This window comes from Notolepis coatsorum (assembly GCF_963971535.1).
Source record: "Notolepis coatsorum genome assembly, chromosome: 3".
Taxonomy (NCBI): domain Eukaryota; kingdom Metazoa; phylum Chordata; class Actinopteri; order Aulopiformes; family Paralepididae; genus Notolepis; species Notolepis coatsorum.
Window position 1 is genome coordinate 202533368 of NC_140167.1, and position 25336 is coordinate 202558703.

Sequence of the window (25336 nt, forward strand, 5' to 3'; positions counted from 1 at the left end):
AGGCGGGACATCCGGTTTTGAGGGCGGGACATCCGGTTTTCGGAAGGGGAGGAGATTTTTTTCAAAATAAAAGTTTTCTTTTTTTCAAAAAAAAAAAAGTCCTTCAAAATAAAAGATTCAAATTTTTTTTAGATTCAAACGTTTTTTTTATTTTCTTTCAAAAAGAATGTATTCCATGGTTTTCACAATATGTATTTCTGTATTTCCAAAAGTTTTCAGAATATATCATCACAATTAAGTTTTACAAGGTTGAATACATTATGTGTATTCCAAAGTCTTAAGAATATATCTTCAGAATAAAAATACAAAGGTGTGTTTTCTTCAGAAAGTGCATTTATTTCAAATGCTAAATGTAAAATACATTTAGTGTGTTTTCTTCAGAAAGTGCATTTATTTCAAATGGTGAGTGTATCTTCAGAAAGTGCATTTATTTCAAATGGTGAGTGTATCTTCAGAAAGTGCATTTATTTCAAATGGTGAGTGTATCTTCAGAAAGTGCATTTATTTCAAATTATGTTTGTATCTTAAGAAATACCCTCTCTCTGTCTGTTTGCTGTTGGTGTGTGTCTCCACTCTGTAGGCTGTGTGTTCTCTCAAATGTCTCTCAGTAGACTGAATATTTCTCCCTCTGTCTAACTGCAGCTTCTCTGAAAATTCTGATAGTGACAAACCCCGTAGATGTCATACGAGGCTGGAGAATGACTAGGACCAATGAGATGACTCAAAACCATCTGCCAAAAGCAGATTTATGACTCTGCGACTTCCCGTTTCTGTAGACCACACCGTCCCCCCAAGGTGTCTGTGTGTGTTTTCTTAATGCCAGATGCCAATTGTCACAATCTTTAGATAAGTGTATTCCAAATTACAAATGTAATGTGTCTAATGTGTTTAAGCAAAAGTCTAAATAAATGTAAAATACATTTTTTTGTATTCCAAATTACAAATGTATGTATGTATATTAGTTTCATGGATAAAGACATAATCTTTATACACTTGTGTTTAAGCAAAAAGAAAATTACAAATGTAAAAAATTAAAAGTGCACCATTACATTAGCATGCAAGGGTCTAGGGTTTGAATATTTCGTTAATACAGGTGTTTTATATTATGCACATTAATTATTTTAGAGTTATTATTAAAAGAGTTGGGCTAAAAATATAAAGTACAGAAAAGATCTATGTGTGTCTGTGAGGTGTGTGTCTCTGATCGGGGTGTGAACAGGGCCCTCTTAGGTGTTAAAACACAGCATGGGAGGCTTGAAGATTAGGGGACAACTCAATACACATTTACAGTCATCATTCAAATGGTTTATATCTTTTGTAACATGTACAAGTAATGTACAACATTATACTCATAGCATATTGTAGTTCACACAATGTTTTCACACATATTTTAAAAGATTTCCCATAAACATGCATTATGTCCTAATAAACTAACCTACACTATAACATACAACACTTTGATGAATATTGTTACACCGCTGACAGAGATGTATTATAATTATAATTTGGATAAAAACGTCAACTAATTGACTAAATGTAAAAGTAATACCAACTAATTGACAGTTTGGGTGGTAATTCTTATTTTCTTATTTCGTAAAACTAAAATTAAAAGGCTACAGATCATAAGACTTATGTCTTGTTTACATCAGAGTCCCCCTTTTTTCAATACATCCAGACATTTAGGACATAGCAGATTTACAAATACAACACTGTTTGTGAAAACAGTCCTGAAAATATCTGTCCAAGCTGTTTTAACTGTTTCAACCATCTCTTTAATTAAGACTTATTTTGGATATAGATCGCCTCAAGGCCTGAATGTCCATACACTGTAGCAATGCTAAGCCTGCATTTTCAGGTCAACTTCCCTTACCAACATGCACATCTAACCCCTCTTTTAATGTCACAGTAACCTGAAATAGCACAGAGTGTGGGGAAAAGGCCTTATTCAAAATAAAAAACTTTGAAACTGTACCCATTCTCCAATCTGTTAATAAACTTTTCAATCAATCAATCAATATATGATTAGGTATAAAAGTTAAAGACATGATAGATTAGAGTTGGGGCGAAAATATAAAGTGCTGTAAATATCTATCTTTTTGAGGATCTGGGTGTGAAGAGGGGGGCTGTTAGGTGTCAAAATGCTGCAAGGAGGTGTGAAAGATTAGGGACCAAACAACCTCTGTATATTTGCTTGTAATACTCTGCATTTACTCTAAACAAAACTAATAAAGTCTGTATTACAGCTAACTCTTTAAGTTTCAATAGTTTGGATTTAATACATAATTCATTGGTATGTTCTCTTGAATCTACATTGTGAACTATTCTTACTGCTCTCTTCTGTAATATAAATAAGGGCTTTATGTTGCTTTCATACGTGTTACCCCACACTTCCACACAGTAACTCAAATATGGTAGGATGAGTGAACAATATAATATTCGCATAGAATTATAATCAAACACATTCTTTGCCTTGTTCAAAACAAAACACTCTTGGCTACCTTATTTTTTTATGTACATTATATGTGGCTTCCATGTCATTTTCTCATCCAACATAATCCTTGGATTCCTTTGTCAATACATAATGCCACATTGTCCTTCTTTCGATTAGTAAATATCATACATTTCGTTTTTCCAAATTTAGGGATAGCTTATTGTTATTAAACCATATCTTAAGTTTACACATTTCATTTGTAATTTGGAATACAGACATTTCTATCGACAGCAAATAAAACAAATTGCAATATGTTTGACACTTCACATATATCATTAATATATATAAAATAAAAAGTATGGGCCCCAGGACCGAACCTTGAGGGACAACACATTCAATATAGTTGGCTCCACCTCAAATGTAATGTTCAGAAAATGTGTATTTTTAGGTCTTTGCTGTTGCTGTCATTTTGACCATCTAGCTAAAAGAGGGGTCAATGATCGCAAATGAATACATGGTAAAAAAGGTCTACCAATTGTCAGGCAAGAATGCACTTCTAATATGTTACACACTAGTAATACAGCCATAATATTTCCAAATAGTATTGTTCTAAACAGTGTATTACAAATACAGTGTATTTGTAGCTAATGTAGACAATAGGCAATTATATAATTGTCACCTGAAAACATATTGTTGTCTATTTTCAAGATAGCCACTTAACCAGTTCATCGCATTTAAGACATTTAATTTAGAAATTAAAATGTGATGATCAATCGTATCAAATGCTTTTTTAAGTGTATTTCCTATTCCTATTGTGTAATTCCTTTCATCTACGGTTGTGGTTATTTCTTCATATATATTCATTAAGGCTAAGGCTGTTGATCGATTTGCCCTGAATCCATACTGACTCTCACTCAGAATCTAAGAATCTAAGAATCATGAATCAAGAATCTTGAAAAATTGTGAAAGCAAAGACACTGGTCTGTAGTTGGTAAAACTGTGTTTGTCCCCAGATTTAAATAGAGGAATAATAATTATTTGAAAAAATTAATAGAAATTTCCCACAGGGATAAGGTTTATCTTATCTAAGTATGCTAGTGTTTAATAGTGTATAGGGACATTGTGTGTAATAGTGTAATATTGTCATAGGGTAGTCCTAGTATGTAATAGTGTTATATAGTGTAATATTGTGCAAATGTGTAATAATGCAATAGAGTAATAGTGTGTAATACTGCAATAGTTTAATACATTATTTTGTTTCCTCAAACAGACATGTTCATGTAACATGCATCAATCCAGTTTTCAGTCACCTTTTCAGTCACCTTTCAGCCAACTGTGTTGAAGATTTGTAGCATGGTCCTAGGATAAACATAAATTATAGACATCTAAAATCATGAAACAGGTCGATTTTTAGTAGATTTAATCAATAGTCAGAAGGATAATGCTATTTTAGTCAAGGGTTGAGATATATCACCCCATGACACATCCCTATTTTGTAAGACAAACAGTTTGATGTTGTAATTTCAGTGATTAGGCTCGTTTGTCTGTATACATTTTTATCAATCTGCTTTTGGTGTATTTTTTAGGTGTTTGGTTATGTTTTTATCTGTCATTTTGATCAGGTCTAGCTAAAAGAGGGGATTTATGATCTCAAATGACTAAGGTTTACCAATTGTCATGCATGAATTTCAACTCTAACGTGTTACATAAGTAAAACAGACTATTTGCAAACAACATTGTTCTAAAACAGTGTATCTACTACAGTGTGTATTTATATTTTAGCTAAATGTAAAAAAACATGAGAACACAATCCTAGTGAATTCTGAATTTGATGTTTATTGGTTGAATAAACATAAATTATAAAACATCTAAAACCATGAAACTGACTGATGCACTTAAAACAGACATGTCAACATAGTTTTTTTTACCTGTTTGCATAATGATAAGGTATAAAAACAAAATGCTTCAATACAAATGTATTTTTTAGAAGTTTAGTAATATCAAGCCCCAAATGTATTTTCTTTAACCTGATCTAAGCTACATTATACAACTCATGTATGAATTACTTTGCAACGTCTAGTTTTTTAGCCCCCCAGAGTTTTATGCTCTCAATATTATGGATATGCATTAAATCACACACGATAGGAAATATTCAATCAACTCAAAGATGATGGTTCTAAGGTAAATAAAATGTAATTCAGTCAACATAGTTAGTGTATAGTATGGCTAACATGTATGAAAGTTGTTGATACAATATTATAATTCATAATTCAATTCAAAATAATTACCGGCGAGGTTGTTTGATTTTTGTCCCGATGATTGAAGGAAATTCATTTTTAAGAACCATTTAGCATGAAATATCTTAAAGATGTATTTTATTCATTATAACCATGAAAATAATGCAATGTTAGGTTTTACCGTGATTTTAGTGTTCACAGATAGGAATGTATCATTCACATTCAATTATCCAAATGTACTCTGAACAGACTTGTGAAGTTAGAGATAGGAATGTATTATTCACATTCAATTATCCAAATGTACTCTGAGTCAAATTAACTCTGTGAAATGTACTCTGCGAAATGTACTCTGCGAAAGTTCCCTGCAATATGCAGGGTTTTACATAGTCTACTAGCAAAAACAATTCATATTGTTTCAGTGATGGCCTGGTTGATAGCTACATTGTCGACATGTCTTATTTTTTATTCTTATTTCAGTGTATAGTGAATCCAGGGGTATAGTGGAGCGATTATATTTTGTTTTTATAATATTTTATAATATCAAAACATGTCTTATGTTCTTATATATCTACAAGTCTTAGAATGCTGTAAAAAGAGTCCTACTAATATATTTCACTTAAAAAACTTGTACAGAAAGATAAATATCTGACCCCCGGAGCCCTGTCAGAGTGTATACAGGTTCTGTACAGTATACCATATGCAAATCCCATATGGTCTAGCGGTAATGATGCCCTGCTTTCATCAGGGAGACGCGGGTTCGACTCCTGCTATGGGAATAACACTTTTTTCTATACATAACAAATGTGTTGGTATGTTTTATTGTAACTGTTTGACTGTTTGACTGTTTTTAGTGCAACACTACTGACACCAACATCTAAGAAGGGTCTAGGGTTATCTCCTCAACACTAGGTCGGAGATGCATTTAAGTCCTATTGATAGGTTTTTCCATACTTTTGCAAGGATATGACTGTGTTGCATTAATTTATTTTAAAATTTGGTGGACTTTATGGTATTTTATGGTTTATTTATGATTGTGATACTTCTTATTGAATTGTTTAAAGAATATGTGTTTAACCAGCGTATAGTAGGACCTTACAAATATGATTTGATCCCAACAAGTGGTGACATTTCGAAGTCTTTAAGGGATCACATTCACATAGCTGAATATAGTTAGACAACAGGATAATATTTGTATTATTACTAGGATGAACTTAAAATCATTCAAAACAATTATTACATAACAATTATTACAATGAAGCGTAGTTGTGTATATTATAAATGTTTTTTATTAAAGAATATTACAAATCATGCTGCAACCTTTTTTATCAATAATATAAGCGTGTATAACATCAATAATGTGATTAATATCTAAAGTTTCTAAACACTTATGATTTTTCAGCTTAAAAGCCGTAACATCCACTATTACGGTGTATAAACACAACAGGTGTGCTCTGTTAAAATGACCATTCATATGATCTAAAATAGTAACTAAGCCGTTTTCAGATAGAAGACTTTCATCCTCTGAGAGTGTCTCTATCATATATTGCCAATTATTTAACAAGCCTTTCTCTCTCACCAGCTTCAACATATTTTCAAAAAGCCTTAAGCGCAGGCTATTGACATTCCCGGTTACCCATCGATGTACAATTGTCCTGACAGCTCCGCGGCTGTCACTAAGGCTTTAAGAGTAGATACTTTGATTGGGAAGTGGAAGGTTTTTCTTCTAGTAGGACACAGTCTCTTAACCGTACCCCCGGTTGGGGATGGCAGTCCTGATGCTATGTTGGTTACATCAACGATAGGTATTTCTTCGGGGTCAGGATGGAATACATCAGATTCTGATGTAGGAGGGGTGTAGCAGGGGCTATTAGGAGGGGTGTAGCAGGGGCTATTAGGAGGGGTGTAGCAGGGGCTATTAGGAGGGACATCCATATGCCTGACGGGGTTTGGCGGTGATGAAACCGGCGACAAAGTCTCCCAAGGACCCGTGTACCAGGGGCTATTAGGATTCGTACACCTGACGGGGTTTGACGGTGGTGAATCCGGCGATGAAGTCTCCCAAATCGTTGAAAGAGGGCTGTATCTAGTCCTAAAGCTGTCTAGGAGGCTTTGCAATGAAGGAGTTTTAGTTGAACCATACAGGGGTAAGGGTAATGTCTCAACTTCCTCGTCTGGAGCGTATAGTGGAGACAGGCTATCTAGTGTATCCGAGGCATGCTTAGAAGGATCAGCCTCATACCAAACAAAGTTTGATCGCGTTGAAGGAGGGTCCATGAATCTATAACCGCCAGCGGGTAGTGTCTCAACATTGTCAGGCGTGTTTAGTGGAGACAGGCAATCTAATGTATCCAATGCAGAGTTAGCAGGATCAGCCTCATGTGCCACATACAAAGCCATGATTGCTATCTAAAACTACAAATGCACTGTAAGTCTTTTTAAAGGAGGATTTAGGGTTGACACGCCCCCTCCGGCGCCCCCTCGATGGGTCAATCGTACTCCAGGTCCCCTGATTCGCTCTGTAAGAGCCGTCTAGCCTCGAACACCTCTTGAAGGACCTCCCCGCATGTCTGGAGACATTGCAGCCATTTGGTTACCGGAAGTGAGAAGATGAAATACTCAAGAGTTGAATTATACCGCCTGGAGATGGCTAGATCAGGCTCTACATCAAGTGTCGGAGTACTTTTTATAGATATCCTAGCCACGTAATGCACATACCCGTACCCTAGCCGGCTATGGCCTATTAACAGAGTGATTAGCTGTCCGTCCTTAAGCGTTTTACCCACTAATCCATCCATAGACTTAAAAGAAGCCTTTTTCATTGCCCAAAATTCCGTCTCCTTTAAATACATCTCAGGCCTGCTTGCAAAGCCCTGGAAATCCTCCACGGTCATCTTGTAGAACAGTATTCTCTCAGCTCTAGCATCGTATTCAAATCCTAGGACACCCCCTAGGACCGGGCATAGTTCGTTAAAGATCTCTCTACCATATCTGCAAGGTGCAAGTAACATGGTTTTAATCCTGGTAGCTCTGTCCGTAACATGGCCAACCGTTGTAGCTAGACTGCTCGCCATTTTATTTTTTAGGGTCTCTCTAAGAGGTAACTCTCTAAATATATAGGTTTCTATCCTACACATCTATAGCGTCATACAGACCCGTCCGCAGGTTCATCCCCACCCCCATACAGAAATACACACCCTATATCACCTGTTGTTTAAAGTATCAGGATCGTAGCATAGGAAATGGGGAATTTCTTCAGTAGGACTACCAGCTGTATTACGACCTCTATAAACTATGATATCGCACTGCTTTTAAAGCATGCTATAGCTAATAAAGTCAACGATGCCCACTTGTACACTGTAACCGGGAATGTCAATAGCCTGCGCTTAAGGCTTTTTGAAAATATGTTGAAGCTGGTGAGAGAGAAAGGCTTGTTAAATAATTGGCAATATATGATAGAGACACTCTCAGAGGATGAAAGTCTTCTATCTGAAAACGGCTTAGTTACTATTTTAGATCATATGAATGGTCATTTTAACAGAGCACACCTGTTGTGTTTATACACCGTAATAGTGGATGTTACGGCTTTTAAGCTGAAAAATCATAAGTGTTTAGAAACTTTAGATATTAATCACATTATTGATGTTATACACGCTTATATTATTGATAAAAAAGGTTGCAGCATGATTTGTAATATTCTTTAATAAAACATTTATAATATAACCATCTGCGTTTCATTGTAATAATTGTTATGTAATAATTGTTTTGAATGATTTTAAGTTCATCCTAGTAATAATACAAATATTATCCTGTTGTCTAACTATATTCAGCTATGTGAATGTGATCCCTTAAAGACTTCGAAATGTCACCACTTGTTGGGATCAAATCATATTTGTAAGGTCCTACTATACGCTGGTTAAACACATATTCTTTAAACAATTCAATAAGAAGTATCACAATCATAAATAAACCATAAAATACCATAAAGTCCACCAAATTTAAAAATAACTGAATGCAACACAGTCATATCCTTGCAAAAGTATGGAAAAACCTATCAATAGGACTTAAATGCATCTCCGACCTAGTGTTGAGGAGATAACCCTAGACCCTTCTTAGATGTTGGTGTCAGTAGTGTTGCACTAAAAACAGTCAAACAGTCAAACAGTTACAATAAAACATACCAACACATTTGTTATGTATAGAAAAAAAGTGTTATTCCCATAGCAGGAGTCGAACCCGCGTCTCCCTGATGAAAGCAGGGCATCATTACCGCTAGACCATATGGGATTTGCATATGGTATACTGTACAGAACCTGTATACACTCTGACAGGGCTCCGGGGGTCAGATATTTATCTTTCTGTACAAGTTTTTTAAGTGAAATATATTAGTAGGACTCTTTTTACAGCATTCTAAGACTTGTAGATATATAAGAACATAAGACATGTTTTGATATTATAAAATATTATAAAAACAAAATATAATCGCTCCACTATACCCCTGGATTCACTATACACTGAAATAAGAATAAAAAATAAGACATGTCGACAATGTAGCTATCAACCAGGCCATCACTGAAACAATATGAATTGTTTTTGCTAGTCTATGTAAAACCCTGCATATTGCAGGGAACTTTCGCAGAGTACATTTCGCAGAGTACATTTCACAGAGTAAATTTTACTCAGAGTACATTTGGATAATTGAATGTGAATAATACATTCCTATCTCTAACTTCACAAGTCTGTTCAGAGTACATTTGGATAATTGAATGTGAATGATACATTCCTATCTGTGAACACTAAAATCACGGTAAAACCTAACATTGCATTATTTTCATGGTTATAATGAATAAAATACATCTTTAAGATATTTCATGCTAAATGGTTCTTAAAAATGAATTTCCTTCAATCATCGGGACAAAAATCAAACAACCTCGCCGGTAATTATTTTGAATTGAATTATGAATTATAATATTGTATCAACAACTTTCATACATGTTAGCCATACTATACACTAACTATGTTGACTGAATTACATTTTATTTACCTTAGAACCATCATCTTTGAGTTGATTGAATATTTCCTATCGTGTGTGATTTAATGCATATCCATAATATTGAGAGCATAAAACTCTGGGGGGCTAAAAAACTAGACGTTGCAAAGTAATTCATACATGAGTTGTATAATGTAGCTTAGATCAGGTTAAAGAAAATACATTTGGGGCTTGATATTACTAAACTTCTAAAAAATACATTTGTATTGAAGCATTTTGTTTTTATACCTTATCATTATGCAAACAGGTAAAAAAAACTATGTTGACATGTCTGTTTTAAGTGCATCAGTCAGTTTCATGGTTTTAGATGTTTTATAATTTATGTTTATTCAACCAATAAACATCAAATTCAGAATTCACTAGGATTGTGTTCTCATGTTTTTTTACATTTAGCTAAAATATAAATACACACTGTAGTAGATACACTGTTTTAGAACAATGTTGTTTGCAAATAGTCTGTTTTACTTATGTAACACGTTAGAGTTGAAATTCATGCATGACAATTGGTAAACCTTAGTCATTTGAGATCATAAATCCCCTCTTTTAGCTAGACCTGATCAAAATGACAGATAAAAACATAACCAAACACCTAAAAAATACACCAAAAGCAGATTGATAAAAATGTATACAGACAAACGAGCCTAATCACTGAAATTACAACATCAAACTGTTTGTCTTACAAAATAGGGATGTGTCATGGGGTGATATATCTCAACCCTTGACTAAAATAGCATTATCCTTCTGACTATTGATTAAATCTACTAAAAATCGACCTGTTTCATGATTTTAGATGTCTATAATTTATGTTTATCCTAGGACCATGCTACAAATCTTCAACACAGTTGGCTGAAAGGTGACTGAAAAGGTGACTGAAAACTGGATTGATGCATGTTACATGAACATGTCTGTTTGAGGAAACAAAATAATGTATTAAACTATTGCAGTATTACACACTATTACTCTATTGCATTATTACACATTTGCACAATATTACACTATATAACACTATTACATACTAGGACTACCCTATGACAATATTACACTATTACACACAATGTCCCTATACACTATTAAACACTAGCATACTTAGATAAGATAAACCTTATCCCTGTGGGAAATTTCTATTAATTTTTTCAAATAATTATTATTCCTCTATTTAAATCTGGGGACAAACACAGTTTTACCAACTACAGACCAGTGTCTTTGCTTTCACAATTTTTCAAGATTCTTGATTCATGATTCTTAGATTCTTAGATTCTGAGTGAGAGTCAGTATGGATTCAGGGCAAATCGATCAACAGCCTTAGCCTTAATGAATATATATGAAGAAATAACCACAACCGTAGATGAAAGGAATTACACAATAGGAATAGGAAATACACTTAAAAAAGCATTTGATACGATTGATCATCACATTTTAATTTCTAAATTAAATGTCTTAAATGCGATGAACTGGTTAAGTGGCTATCTTGAAAATAGACAACAATATGTTTTCAGGTGACAATTATATAATTGCCTATTGTCTACATTAGCTACAAATACACTGTATTTGTAATACACTGTTTAGAACAATACTATTTGGAAATATTATGGCTGTATTACTAGTGTGTAACATATTAGAAGTGCATTCTTGCCTGACAATTGGTAGACCTTTTTTACCATGTATTCATTTGCGATCATTGACCCCTCTTTTAGCTAGATGGTCAAAATGACAGCAACAGCAAAGACCTAAAAATACACATTTTCTGAACATTACATTTGAGGTGGAGCCAACTATATTGAATGTGTTGTCCCTCAAGGTTCGGTCCTGGGGCCCATACTTTTTATTTTATATATATTAATGATATATGTGAAGTGTCAAACATATTGCAATTTGTTTTATTTGCTGTCGATAGAAATGTCTGTATTCCAAATTACAAATGAAATGTGTAAACTTAAGATATGGTTTAATAACAATAAGCTATCCCTAAATTTGGAAAAACGAAATGTATGATATTTACTAATCGAAAGAAGGACAATGTGGCATTATGTATTGACAAAGGAATCCAAGGATTATGTTGGATGAGAAAATGACATGGAAGCCACATATAATGTACATAAAAAAATAAGGTAGCCAAGAGTGTTTTGTTTTGAACAAGGCAAAGAATGTGTTTGATTATAATTCTATGCGAATATTATATTGTTCACTCATCCTACCATATTTGAGTTACTGTGTGGAAGTGTGGGGTAACACGTATGAAAGCAACATAAAGCCCTTATTTATATTACAGAAGAGAGCAGTAAGAATAGTTCACAATGTAGATTCAAGAGAACATACCAATGAATTATGTATTAAATCCAAACTATTGAAACTTAAAGAGTTAGCTGTAATACAGACTTTATTAGTTTTGTTTAGAGTAAATGCAGAGTATTACAAGCAAATATACAGAGGTTGTTTGGTCCCTAATCTTTCACACCTCCTTGCAGCATTTTGACACCTAACAGCCCCCCTCTTCACACCCAGATCCTCAAAAAGATAGATATTTACAGCACTTTATATTTTCGCCCCAACTCTAATCTATCATGTCTTTAACTTTTATACCTAATCATATATTGATTGATTGATTGAAAAGTTTATTAACAGATTGGAGAATGGGTACAGTTTCAAAGTTTTTTATTTTGAATAAGGCCTTTTCCCCACACTCTGTGCTATTTCAGGTTACTGTGACATTAAAAGAGGGGTTAGATGTGCATGTTGGTAAGGGAAGTTGACCTGAAAATGCAGGCTTAGCATTGCTACAGTGTATGGACATTCAGGCCTTGAGGCGATCTATATCCAAAATAAGTCTTAATTAAAGAGATGGTTGAAACAGTTAAAACAGCTTGGACAGATATTTTCAGGACTGTTTTCACAAACAGTGTTGTATTTGTAAATCTGCTATGTCCTAAATGTCTGGATGTATTGAAAAAAGGGGGACTCTGATGTAAACAAGACATAAGTCTTATGATCTGTAGCCTTTTAATTTTAGTTTTACGAAATAAGAAAATAAGAATTACCACCCAAACTGTCAATTAGTTGGTATTACTTTTACATTTAGTCAATTAGTTGACGTTTTTATCCAAATTATAATTATAATACATATCTGTCAGCGGTGTAACAATATTCATCAAAGTGTTGTATGTTATAGTGTAGGTTAGTTTATTAGGACATAATGCATGTTTATGGGAAATCTTTTAAAATATGTGTGAAAACATTGTGTGAACTAAAATATGCTATGAGTATAATGTTGTACATTACTTGTACATGTTACAAAAGATATAAACCATTTGAATGATGACTGTAAATGTGTATTGAGTTGTCCCCTAATCTTCAAGCCTCCCATGCTGTGTTTTAACACCTAAGAGGGCCCTGTTCACACCCCGATCAGAGACACACACCTCACAGACACACATAGATCTTTTCTGTACTTTATATTTTTAGCCCAACTCTTTTAATAATAACTCTAAAATAATTAATGTGCATAATATAAAACACCTGTATTAACGAAATATTCAAACCCTAGACCCTTGCATGCTAATGTAATGGTGCACTTTTAATTTTTTACATTTGTAATTTTCTTTTTGCTTAAACACAAGTGTATAAAGATTATGTCTTTATCCATGAAACTAATATACATACATACATTTGTAATTTGGAATACAAAAAAATGTATTTTACATTTATTTAGACTTTTGCTTAAACACATTAGACACATTACATTTGTAATTTGGAATACACTTATCTAAAGATTGTGACAATTGGCATCTGGCATTAAGAAAACACACACAGACACCTTGGGGGGACGGTGTGGTCTACAGAAACGGGAAGTCGCAGAGTCATAAATCTGCTTTTGGCAGATGGTTTTGAGTCATCTCATTGGTCCTAGTCATTCTCCAGCCTCGTATGACATCTACGGGGTTTGTCACTATCAGAATTTTCAGAGAAGCTGCAGTTAGACAGAGGGAGAAATATTCAGTCTACTGAGAGACATTTGAGAGAACACACAGCCTACAGAGTGGAGACACACACCAACAGCAAACAGACAGAGAGAGGGTATTTCTTAAGATACAAACATAATTTGAAATAAATGCACTTTCTGAAGATACACTCACCATTTGAAATAAATGCACTTTCTGAAGATACACTCACCATTTGAAATAAATGCACTTTCTGAAGATACACTCACCATTTGAAATAAATGCACTTTCTGAAGAAAACACACTAAATGTATTTTACATTTAGCATTTGAAATAAATGCACTTTCTGAAGAAAACACACCTTTGTATTTTTATTCTGAAGATATATTCTTAAGACTTTGGAATACACATAATGTATTCAACCTTGTAAAACTTAATTGTGATGATATATTCTGAAAACTTTTGGAAATACAGAAATACATATTGTGAAAACCATGGAATACATTCTTTTTGAAAGAAAATAAAAAAAACGTTTGAATCTAAAAAAAATTTGAATCTTTTATTTTGAAGGACTTTTTTTTTTTTTGAAAAAAAGAAAACTTTTATTTTGAAAAAAATCTCCTCCCCTTCCGAAAACCGGATGTCCCGCCCTCAAAACCGGATGTCCCGCCTCCTTACATCCTAGACCAATCAGAGAAGCCCTAGGGGGTCATAAATCATCTCAAAAAGGGGGCGTGGCTACAATCCATCAAACTTTGATATATGCCCTTATAAGGTATGACATACACCTAAGTCCCGCCCCCTTAAACCTCTCGGCCAATCAGAACGCTCCAAATTCCAAAAAGGGGCGTGGCTACAATCAATCAAACTTTCCATATATGGTCTGACACATACCGCATCCCTAACCTCTCTCTTAAGTTTAAAAAAATAAAAAGATATTTCACAAACAAAAACCACAAAAGACTGTTTCTTCCCCCATTCCCACCCCCCACCCCAGGACCCCTCAGGACCAGCACCCCAATCCCGCCTCACCGCTAGATTGTGGCCTTCACTTTCCCGGCCGCTGAGGCCCATAGTTTAATGCTGGGTTGTCAAGTTTCAAGTTTAGTTTCTTTAATAGTTGTCATACAGAAGTACAGAATACTTTTATACAAAATGCTTCTTACTGTTACGCTCCAGAGACTGTGCTAGACAAGATAAGTATCAATAACATAGTATAGCATGTAAATTAGAAGTAGAAAATGAGGTCACAGTGTTCAGTATAGACATATCAAATCAAATCAAAATCAAATCAAATCAAATTTATTTATAGGGCCCGACAACACACGTTAATGTCCCCATGGGCCGTACAGATCTTCTTTAAACAAGTCAAGAAGAAAACATAACAATAAGTCAAGAACAGAACAAGAACACCATAAGGTGCAAACATTTTTAGATGGATGCAAATAAATGAAAGAATGCAAGCACTCCCAGACATACCCCACGCGAAGGTAAGGAAAAACTCACTAAAACCTAACATATGTACAATGTTCGATGCAGAATAGGCGTAACTGAGTTACCATATAATATACAATACTATGCAGTGTACTAATATACAATACTATATAGTGCAAAGCAGAAATGGGATGAGGTACAATTAGGTACAATTTACAGTAAGGTGTACGAGTTGTAGTGCAATCCTTTATCAATAAATATAAAGTGTGGGGAGTGGGTGCTACAGTGTGTTTGTTTAAAGTGAGTGTGTGCTATAAAGTGTGGGGAGTGGGTGCTACAGTGTGTTTGTTTAAAGTGAGTGTGTGCGTGTGGATGTGTGTGCTATGTGCGTTTGATGGTTGTTGTGTAGTGTTTATTGTTCGTTGAGCAGCCTGATGGCCTGGGGATAGAAGCTTCTTCTGAGTCTTTCTGTGCTCGCCTTGAGACTCCGGTATCGCTTGCCTGACCGCAGCAGTTCAAAGAGGCAGTTGTTTGGGTGACTGGAGTCCTTGATGATTCTCTTAGCCTTGCCCCTGCACCGCTTGTTGTAAATGTTCTGGAGGGTGGGGAGCCCCCCTCCAATTGTGCGTTCGGCTGAACGCGTCACTCTTTGTAGTCTGCTTCGGTCTTGTGCAGTGTTATTCCCAAACCAGGAGGTGATGTTGCCAGTCAGGATGCTCTCTATTGTACATGAGTAGAAGTTCTTAAGGATCTTCTGACTGACTTGGAACTTCCTTAGGCGCCTGAGGAAGTAGAGGCGTTGTCGTGCCTTCTTCACAACACTGTCAATGTGTGTGGTCCATGTCAAGTCCTCGGATATGTAGGCTCCGAGGTACTTAAAGCTGTTCACTCTCTCAACCGGTGCCCCGTCGATGCTGAGGGGGCTGTAGTCCTTGACCCCCGACCTCCTGAAGTCCACAATCATCTCCTTTGTTTTGCTGACGTTCAGGGAGAGGCTGTTTTCCTGGCACCATCCCGCCAGGACCTTGACCTCATCCAGGTAGGCCCTCTCGTCGTTTGCAGAGATCAGGCCCACCACCACTGTGTCGTCAGCAAATTTGATGATTGTGTTGCTACTCCGCTGAGCCACACAGTCGTGTGTGTACAGGGAGTAGAGGAGGGGACTCAGAACACAGCCCTGGGGGGCCCCTATGTTGAGGGTGATGGATGAGGAGGTGCAGTTGCCTGCTCTCACCACCTGGGGTCTGCCCGTCAGGAAGTCCAAGACCCACTGGCAGAGGTCATAGTTCAAGCCCAGGTCCCTGAGCTTGGCTATGAGTTTGGAGGGGACTATGGTATTGAATGCCGAGCTGTAGTCGATGAATAGCATTCTCACATAGTTCCCCTTCCTCTTGTCCAGGTGTCCAACTCCAATCACCCGCACAGTGGAGATCTCCATAGGGAGGTGAAAGGCTTATTTATTAATATTATGCATTTACATGTATTAGCTCCTCTGGTCAGCCAGAAAGCATCGTCTCATCATTCCCCTGGAATGTGTGCCTGTGGCTCAGGTAACGGCCAGCTACAAATAGATCTTGACCACCAGTTAGAACAGTCACAGGCAAAGATAAGATAATGAAACCAATGGATAAATCAATCTTAGCCCACAATCCCACTTTCCAAAACCCTCCCCCCCTTTTTTTCTTTTTTTTTTTATCTATATCTAGTTAGATATTTCTCTCTCTTTTTCTCTCTCTCTATTTCTCTCTCTCTCTCACTCTCACACAACCTAGGAGACAGTTAGTCTCGATGAATCAAGCAGTCAGCGGGATACCGCTTGACCTAATGGCCTTCTGTGCCTGGCGCCTTCGGCCAGGTCCGGCCCTTGCTTCTGTGATATCCAAAGTCGGGTCCATTTCCTCAGAGACAGAGTCCAGAAACAAGCCAACAGTATATCTGTAAGTGAAACAGCCTCCGAGTTTTCTGATGGTTGCTTGTGTGTAGCCAGGTTAGGATCACGTTGATAAAACAGGTAAAAAACACTTGATACAACAGGCTAAAAACACTTAAAAACAGAATATCAAAACGTGACCGTAGCAGGAAACACAGGCTGGATGAGGGACAGGCAGCAGAAAATAATCAAATCAGTTAGCAAAAGTCATTATATTCATGCTACATAACGTTTAGCTTTAGGAAGTAGTGTTTTTGTGCTTTTCACAGTGTCCTGACCTGAAAAACATAGGTGAGAATTCTTACCCTCCAAATAACTCATTGAGGATGACTGATCGTAACGTAAGGTTATGTATATAACCAAGTTCTATGAATACTGGTGACGCTCAGCGTCATTCTGCACTAACCTCACTTCGTGCCTAGCACTGAATAAAAAACTCCACAATGTACCTTTACATACCGACATCCGTCTGGCCACACCCCTATCCACTTACCTTCATGAACAGGTGTGTGGTCACCTACTCGCCTCCTTCCCAAACTTTCACCACAAGGCGAGGTCAAGGGCCGCAGTGGCGTCCTGACGCTGAGCGTCACCAGTATTCATAGAACTTGGTTATATACATAACCTTACGTTCTATTTCATTCTGGTTTCCGCTCAGCGTCATCTGCACAAGAGGAGCTGAGCGGAAGCCAGAAGCTCGACAAATGTACCCCGCTGAGGCCCCCCACAACCATCAGACCGGAGAGGACCGAGCCCCCCGACCCTCCCTAATGGAGGGATACCCTCCCTATTGGAGGACGGGAGGGAGACGGATCCGACCGTGCGAAGAGGAACTCGAGCAACTCAACGCATAGGGTGAGCAGACCGTGGCTTGACCCCACGACTACGCACAACCCGCATGCCACCAGGGAACGAACGGAAGGAACAACCCTCGTTACTGCCCCCAAAAATCACGGAGTCAAGAGCAAACTCAGCCCTGTGGCAAGGCCGTAGCAGCGGAGCGCGAAGGAAGACCCAGAACCCCTGAAGGGACTGGATCCCCTGGAAAAAAGGGGGCCCGGAGAGGTCAATGACGCCAAGCATCAAGACCTCACCAGGCGGTCACTTAGTGACACCGCCCCCCACATCGCCAGCGTATTCGGACAGGGCCCCTCCAAGAGCGGGCCCTTCCCCCCATTAGTACGCCGCCTGGCACACTGACCCTGCAACACAGGCAGTCAGCATGGCCGTAACTTTGAAGCACTCAAAAGGTTAACCATAAGGGAAGCAGGCAGCGCACCGGGAAAACCAGGCAGCAGGCTGTAGACCCGAGCCTGGAGCACTGCAGACGAGACAGGCGCCAAAGGGGTCAACTGAAAATAGCACCCCGGCGGAAGGGGCGTATGCTGGCATTGTTGCGCACCATGACAAAGCCTCCATCAAAAAAAAACCACCCAGAGGGGTCGAGGCAGAGAAGGCTGACACGATTGGCAGACGTCATGAACGTGCAGGGGCACACTCAACCGGGTAACCCGGGAGTTGACTCTGCTCCAACACACCAGGGAATCAACCACCCTCTTGGTACCACAGACGGTGGTTGTTCCTATAACCCCTCAAGAAAAAACTCCAAAACACACCTGCGGGTATACACCAGCTATACCGCAGTACAAGTGTTTCAATTTCCAAAAAGGGTTATCCCAGGCCTACGGTTTCAACGAAACATTACTTCGGACCGGGCCCGGCGGCTTGGGAAGCACACAGGGTTACCAGAGGAGGTCCAGAAGACCACCCCAACAGCCCCCTCTTCGCCATGCGTGAGAGAGGAGCAAAAGAAAGGAGAACCAGCCCCTTTATGATAGTGTCAGGTACAACGTGTACCCAACAAAGGGTCTCCATAACGCCTAACCCTGTGACACCCGGGCCGACCCGGCATTTTTCCCCCCGAAAAAAGCACAAGTCCCTCAGGGTACCAGAACAGCAGATCTGCGTCCCCGGCGGGCAACGGGTTAACTGACCTGGACCAGCGCGACCAGAACCAGTCCCATGCCCTAACCACGCCGACATGCCCACTCCAGGAGAGAGGGTAGGTATGCGTGTCGATCTAAAACATGAAAAGAGGGCGCCACCCAGACGGTCCAATTTGTACCGCGCTCAGTGGCCCACCCCAAGGGCGTGAGACCCCTCTACCTACAGTATGTCCTGATCTATTCCGTTAACATCCCCCAGATATGAACGAGAATCCGTCGAGACCCAGTAACAGGCTCTTGGAAAAAATCCCCCATCTTAGTTGCCCTATAAAAATGCTGTTTTAATAACAAGCAACCAAGGCGTACTAGCCTCCTGCATGATCTTTATCAGAAACACCCCGAGCCAGCACTATGTACGCGTCGAGACCCAAACACATCAATGGTAGTCTAACCAGACACCAGACATTGGTCCTTCAAGTCGCCTGGGAGAACAACAAGAAGTTTGTCGTGCTTCATATTCTTCACTCTTTTTATTATTAAAAAAGAAAGAAACACCGACTGACATGAATCCCACGTGACGCGGCCGAGGGTAAAAATTGTTTACATTCTTACATCCCGCCACCCTCACCACAGAGGAGAGACGGGAATCCTCAGAGAGACTTCCCACGTGAGCCATAGATTGAAAAGTCACGGTAACATTGAGTCATGTGACCAACAAACTCAAGTTACACGTATATCGAGCGTAGTAGTAGTAGTAAGTAGTAGTAGTAAGTAAGTAGTAGTAAGTAGTAAGTAGTAGTAGTAAGTTCCTACGCTCTGCCCCGACAACTTGACAACAACAGACCCTATATACGGGTCTAAAACTCACGGAAGCCGTCGTCCAATAGAAACGTGCCTAGTGACTTTGCTATGATGGGGGGAAACCCAAGACTCAACCGCTTGTGATAGGTGCGGAGTCAGGGAAACCCTTCCCCCCCCCGTGCCAAGCTGCCTAACAGCTTGGCCCTGACCGAATGAAAAGAGAGTCCAATAAACCCCCTGACCAATCAGAAGAGGGAAGGAGGGGTTTATCCGGTACCCCCTCGCAAGCCCAACCCTTGCATACGACAACAAACAGCCATACGATACAAAAAATGCAAAAATGCTAATGAACAGCGCAAAGCTAATTCAATGCACGCTAGCCACAGACACATCTGTGAACAGGGTTTATAACAAGGCCAAGTTGTGTATGTGTAAACCCGACACCCGTATCCATGTTGTAAGACACAGAAAATCTGATAGAGAGAGAGAGCGGCATGAGCCGCGGTACTTTTTCATACGAGCATTACTGCAGACCAACACAATAGTGTTGCAGCTCAATATCACTGTTTAAGCAACAGAGCACACAACTAACCTCTACCTTTATGTGAAGATTCAGGTCGAGGCAGAAAAAACCTTTTACAACCGAGTGTAGGCTGCAGGCCTTGCTTAAACTCTAACATGAATGTAGCGTCTAGCCCTCCTATCAAACCCATACTAGCGAAAGATTCACACGTCGCATCCCCATCATATGTTTGGTGAATAAACACACAGTTTGTAACAAAAAATACAGTCCCTCTTTTTAGGAGGGACTCTTTATTTCTTAACAAAATCATATTTGGGCCGGGAAGGGAACAGGGGGGGACCACAGAGGGAAAAAGTTAATTCTTTTTAGCGACGCCTGCCACGAGCCGCTCGGGACTTGCCACCCCGTGGAGCCCCGGAGGGACGGTAAACGATCGGCAGCTGGTCATGACGATCCCTACCGTCACCTCCGGGCGTAGATGGGCCGGCTGCAGTGGCGGAGGCGCCCTCTCTCCTCCTGGCCTTCTTCGCCGAAGGTCCAGCAGTGGCGGTGGTAGCAGCGGCGGCTACGGCGGCGGAACCCCGACGACGAGCCTGCCGTCTGACTCCACCGGCGACAACGGGCGGGGGGAAATGAGGCTGGAGCACGGAACACTCCTCCTACATCTCCCTGCAGGTTGAGGTCATCAGCTGCAGTGCCGACCCGAATAGTCCAGCATCGGAGAGGGGTGCCGTCAGAAGTGGAGTCTTCTTCTTCTCCGGCACACGCGCCTGCTCCAGCCAAAGGTGGCGCTGGATTAGAGTGGTCAGGGCACGCACTTTCCCAGCGGCTATAGCCTGCGGCTGAATCAGATGCAGGATGGCTCCTGCCGCTTGGGCGAGCTGATCATGTTGTAAATCAGTCAGCTCTGTACCGCCCGTCAGTATCCCGGACATGAATCTCGCCAGCTGCGCGATGTTAGAAGTGGCAGCCAGAGATTGCGTCGCGGAGATAAATGACTGGTCACTCCAAAAAGCCAACCGCCTCGCCGATTTCCCTTGGGGAACCGGCTTCCGTAACGGCTCCCACACCACCTCAGGACAAAGGAGCGCCGCCATTGGCCTATCAAGCCGAGGCACGCCCTCCTTCATGCCTTCTACCAAACCCACCACCCTCGTGACTTGCACGTAGGCGGGGGTAAGGCCCATGATGTGGGAGACCACCTTTCCCTGATGGACGTAGGCCTCCATTGAGGGGAAAAATGGACAGACAACGTTCACCCCTCTCACCGGACGGCGTTGCCATAGATGACCTATGAGATCGTCAGGAATAGGAACAGGCAGTGGCTGCGGCAGCGGCACGCCGTTTGCGACTGCCGCTGCCGCCATGAGCTCGGGGAACAAAGCATGCAGTTCCCCCTGCATACTTTCCCCCACCGAGCTCGCGTCCCTCACATGCAGAAGACTACTGGTTAAGGAGCCACATTCTGATGTGGCTGATAGCAGGGCATCCCGCCGCCGAGTCGGAGGTTCTAATCCAACATCTGCGGACGAGGAACCCCAAGGAGACATATCACCCCCCTCCAGTGTTACCTGGACGGGCGGGGGACATGTCTCCACCGGGGCTTCGAACAAGAACCCGTCCGCTTCTACCATGTAGTCCTCTGTTTCCATCGGCCATGGAGAATCAGACGCATCCTCATCTGGCTCCAGCAACTCACCAAAACCAGGCCGTTCGCGTCTACAAGCCACCATCTTGCGACGCCCAACAGCGGACGACTCCCCGGAAGCAGAGGAACCAGAGCCGGAACCAGGCCATCGCACAGGAGACGGCGCTGGTGCACCAGCTCCTTGGAGAGGCAAACTATCCATCGGACGCCTACCGGGCGTGGCTGCCGACCACGAGAGAGGCCTCAACCCTGCTCCAAGACGTACGACAGAGGCGGCAATGGAGAACCGCTGGTGAAGGGTGACGTTGCGAGCGCGACCCTCCGAGGTAAACATTATGACTTAGCTTTTTTCTTTTTAAATATATATATAAAGAAAAAAGCAAGAAAAAATGTAAACACGTATCAACTTTCTTCAACTAAACAAGTGTGGGTATCTACCAAGGCACTTCCTTGTGGTGAAAGTGAAGAAGGAGGCGAGTAGGTGACCACACACCTGCTTATGAAGGTAAGCGGATAGGGGTGTGGCCAGACGGATGTCGGTATGTAAAGGTACATTCTGGAGTTTTTTATTCAGTGCCAGGCACGAAGTGGGGTTAGTGCAGAATGACGCTGAGCGGAAACCAGAATGAAATAGAACTGGTTAGGTAAATCATTGCTACTTACTGGAAGGGCTTTTCATACCATCAATCATCAGTGAAAAAGTACATACCCAAATGTCATGAGTCAGAGGAAAGTATTGCAATAACTGGCATTCACCAGGAAGCAAAACTACACTGATATTATATCAAGATTAAATATAAAATCCCCCCCCCCACCAAAGAAACACACACAAGCAGGTCTACATATAGACACCGAAGCAGGCACCCATGCCATACGATTTTGGGTATAGAGAAAATAACTAATGACAGGAAGAATATATAATAAAACGAAAATACAATAACAAAATACAACAAGCCATCAGACCACAGTTTGTAAAGGGAGCCCATATGGGAAATATTGGTGAGCTAGGAGATGAGATTTCAGTGCTCTTTTGAACTTCAGAAAAGAAAATTCCAAAATATGTGGAGGCAAAAAGTTCCACAACTTTGACCCTCGGTAGAGTAAACAAAACTGAGATTGGGAAGTGCGGGAAAGGGGTGGTCTAAGCAAACAGGAGCTACGTGTGGGCAGGGCCGCCTCAGGGGGTCGCACAGGGCCTCGCGGGAAGGGGGGCCTCGCACAAAAAAAAATAAAAAAAAATAAAAAAAATATATTCTTTATTTATTATTATTTTTATTTTATTTTTATTTTTTTTGCGAGGCCCCCCTTCCCGCGAGGCCCTTTTTCATCACAGACCTAAAATCTAGTTTTTCTTATATGCTTATATATTTCACATTAGACACGTTCCTGGCTCTGAGGCTCTGCAGGCAGCAGAATTGGTTTGAATGAGGGGAGGGGTTACAGCTAGGTAGCATCTGTTGAGTTCATTGTGTGCGTGCCGGGGGGGGGGGGGGGGGGGCGTGAACCGACTCATTGCCAGACGTGAGCGATTCGACTCACGCTCACGGCAATGAATCGGCTCTTATGAACGAGTCGCTCATGACCGACCCATCACTAGCGTCTGACTATTTCGCGCGTGCAGCATTGGAGCTTATGCCAGCCAAGATGAAGAGGACATCGTTCGGCAGATGGACTGAAGATGAAAGTTGTTGCATGTTAGACAGTTCAGTCAGGCTAGCCATCCCGGCTAAAGACAGGGACAGCTAGTTAGCTTTAGCTACGTTATAATATTAAGTGTGGTTCAGTCGGGATATAGCCATGATGATGTCGGCTAGTAGCTAGCTTAGCTAAATGCTAACTAGCGTTAGCTAACCTAGAGACAGCGCGTGCAGCCAAGATGAAGAGGATGGTCGTTCGGCAGATGAACTTCGTCAACTCCACGCGGTTGTCTCCATCCTCTTGGACGTTTGGTGAGTTTTTAATGCACTCTATTCTATTCCCGCCGTGGATCTCTCTCTTTCTCTCTCTCTGGAGCCAAACTGGCCGACTAGCTGTTGTAGTACTAGTAGCTAACGGTGTGTGGCCTGGTGTCAGCACCTGTATTGCTTTTCTCACGTTACAGTTTTTCAGTGGTAGCCGCATAGCTTGCTTCTGCGTTAGCTAATGGTTAGCGATAGCCGGGTTGAGCTAACTGTTAGCCAGTTAGCTGTTTAGCTACGACGTTAGCTGCCGGCTGCGCTCGGCTGGGAACGTTAGTTTGATGCTATCAGTTAGCCTAGAGTTAGCTGTTAGCTTGTGCTACGACCATTGACATTAGCCGTGAGAATAGCCGGGGGTTCTGGCACTCTGACTACGACATCATCTTTGACAGAAGATGTAGTCGGGCCTGCACCATGACAAGGCACCGGCCATAGCTTCTTTTTGTCCCGCCAGCGAGAGGCCTTTCGTCAACGTGGAGACCTGTGTTGCGGCCTTTCGCCCTGCGTTCCTTGGTGCAGGTAAGATGAATGAAAATGTAATGACATTACCCCACTCTTCCTTCCTTCCCCTCCCGAATGTTTTGTTAATAACGATGTTTTTTTCCAGGCAAAACATGTTACTTCACAACATTTGGAGATACGACATGTGCTGTGTGTGAATTGTCTTGGTCGTTTGTGTAGCTTGGGTAGCGTTGGGCCGTTGGCCAAAGCTGTGTGTGGCCTGGTGTCAGTACCTGGCTAGCCTATTTAACTGATGTCGGCCATTGGCTCCTTGCTGCTTTGTTTTCTCTGGTATAGACCCTCTTCTCTTTGGATTTCAGTGTTGATCTTTGTCCTTTTGGATCTCTCATACATGCTCTCTCTCTAACACACACACACACGACAAACACACATGCTCTCTCTCTCTCTCTCTCTCTCTCTCTCTCTTTCTAACACACACAGTCTGCCTATGGCGGCCTTTCTCGATGGCTAGGCTGTGCTCGCTGAGTCTGTACCTAGTCAAGGATCTTCAGTCACAGTGCTCAGGTATTCTGCCACTGTGTACTCTCTGTTTAGGGCCAAATAGCATTTCAATTTTTTTCCAATGTGTCTCTCTCTCTCTCTCTCTCTCTCTCTCTCTCTCTGTACACTGTATATTGACTGTAGAACGGGAGCTCTCTCTCGCTCTCTCTCTTGCTATATGTTGACTGTATCATGCCCAGCCTCGGGCAGCGCTATTATTTAAGAATATGTTGACTGTATGAAAAAGAAAAAAAAATATTATATATATATATACCGCCAACCTAATTTCCTCTGTCATTGCCCAATGAAGGGTATCAAAAAATCCGCCTGTGCTTTTCTTTGTGTTTCAGCGAAGCGTACCTCAAAGTCTGCATGGAGTTTGGTCATGACCGAGAGAACAGCTTCACTTATTTCACTGATTCCGGGCGAAGGCGAGGACAGATT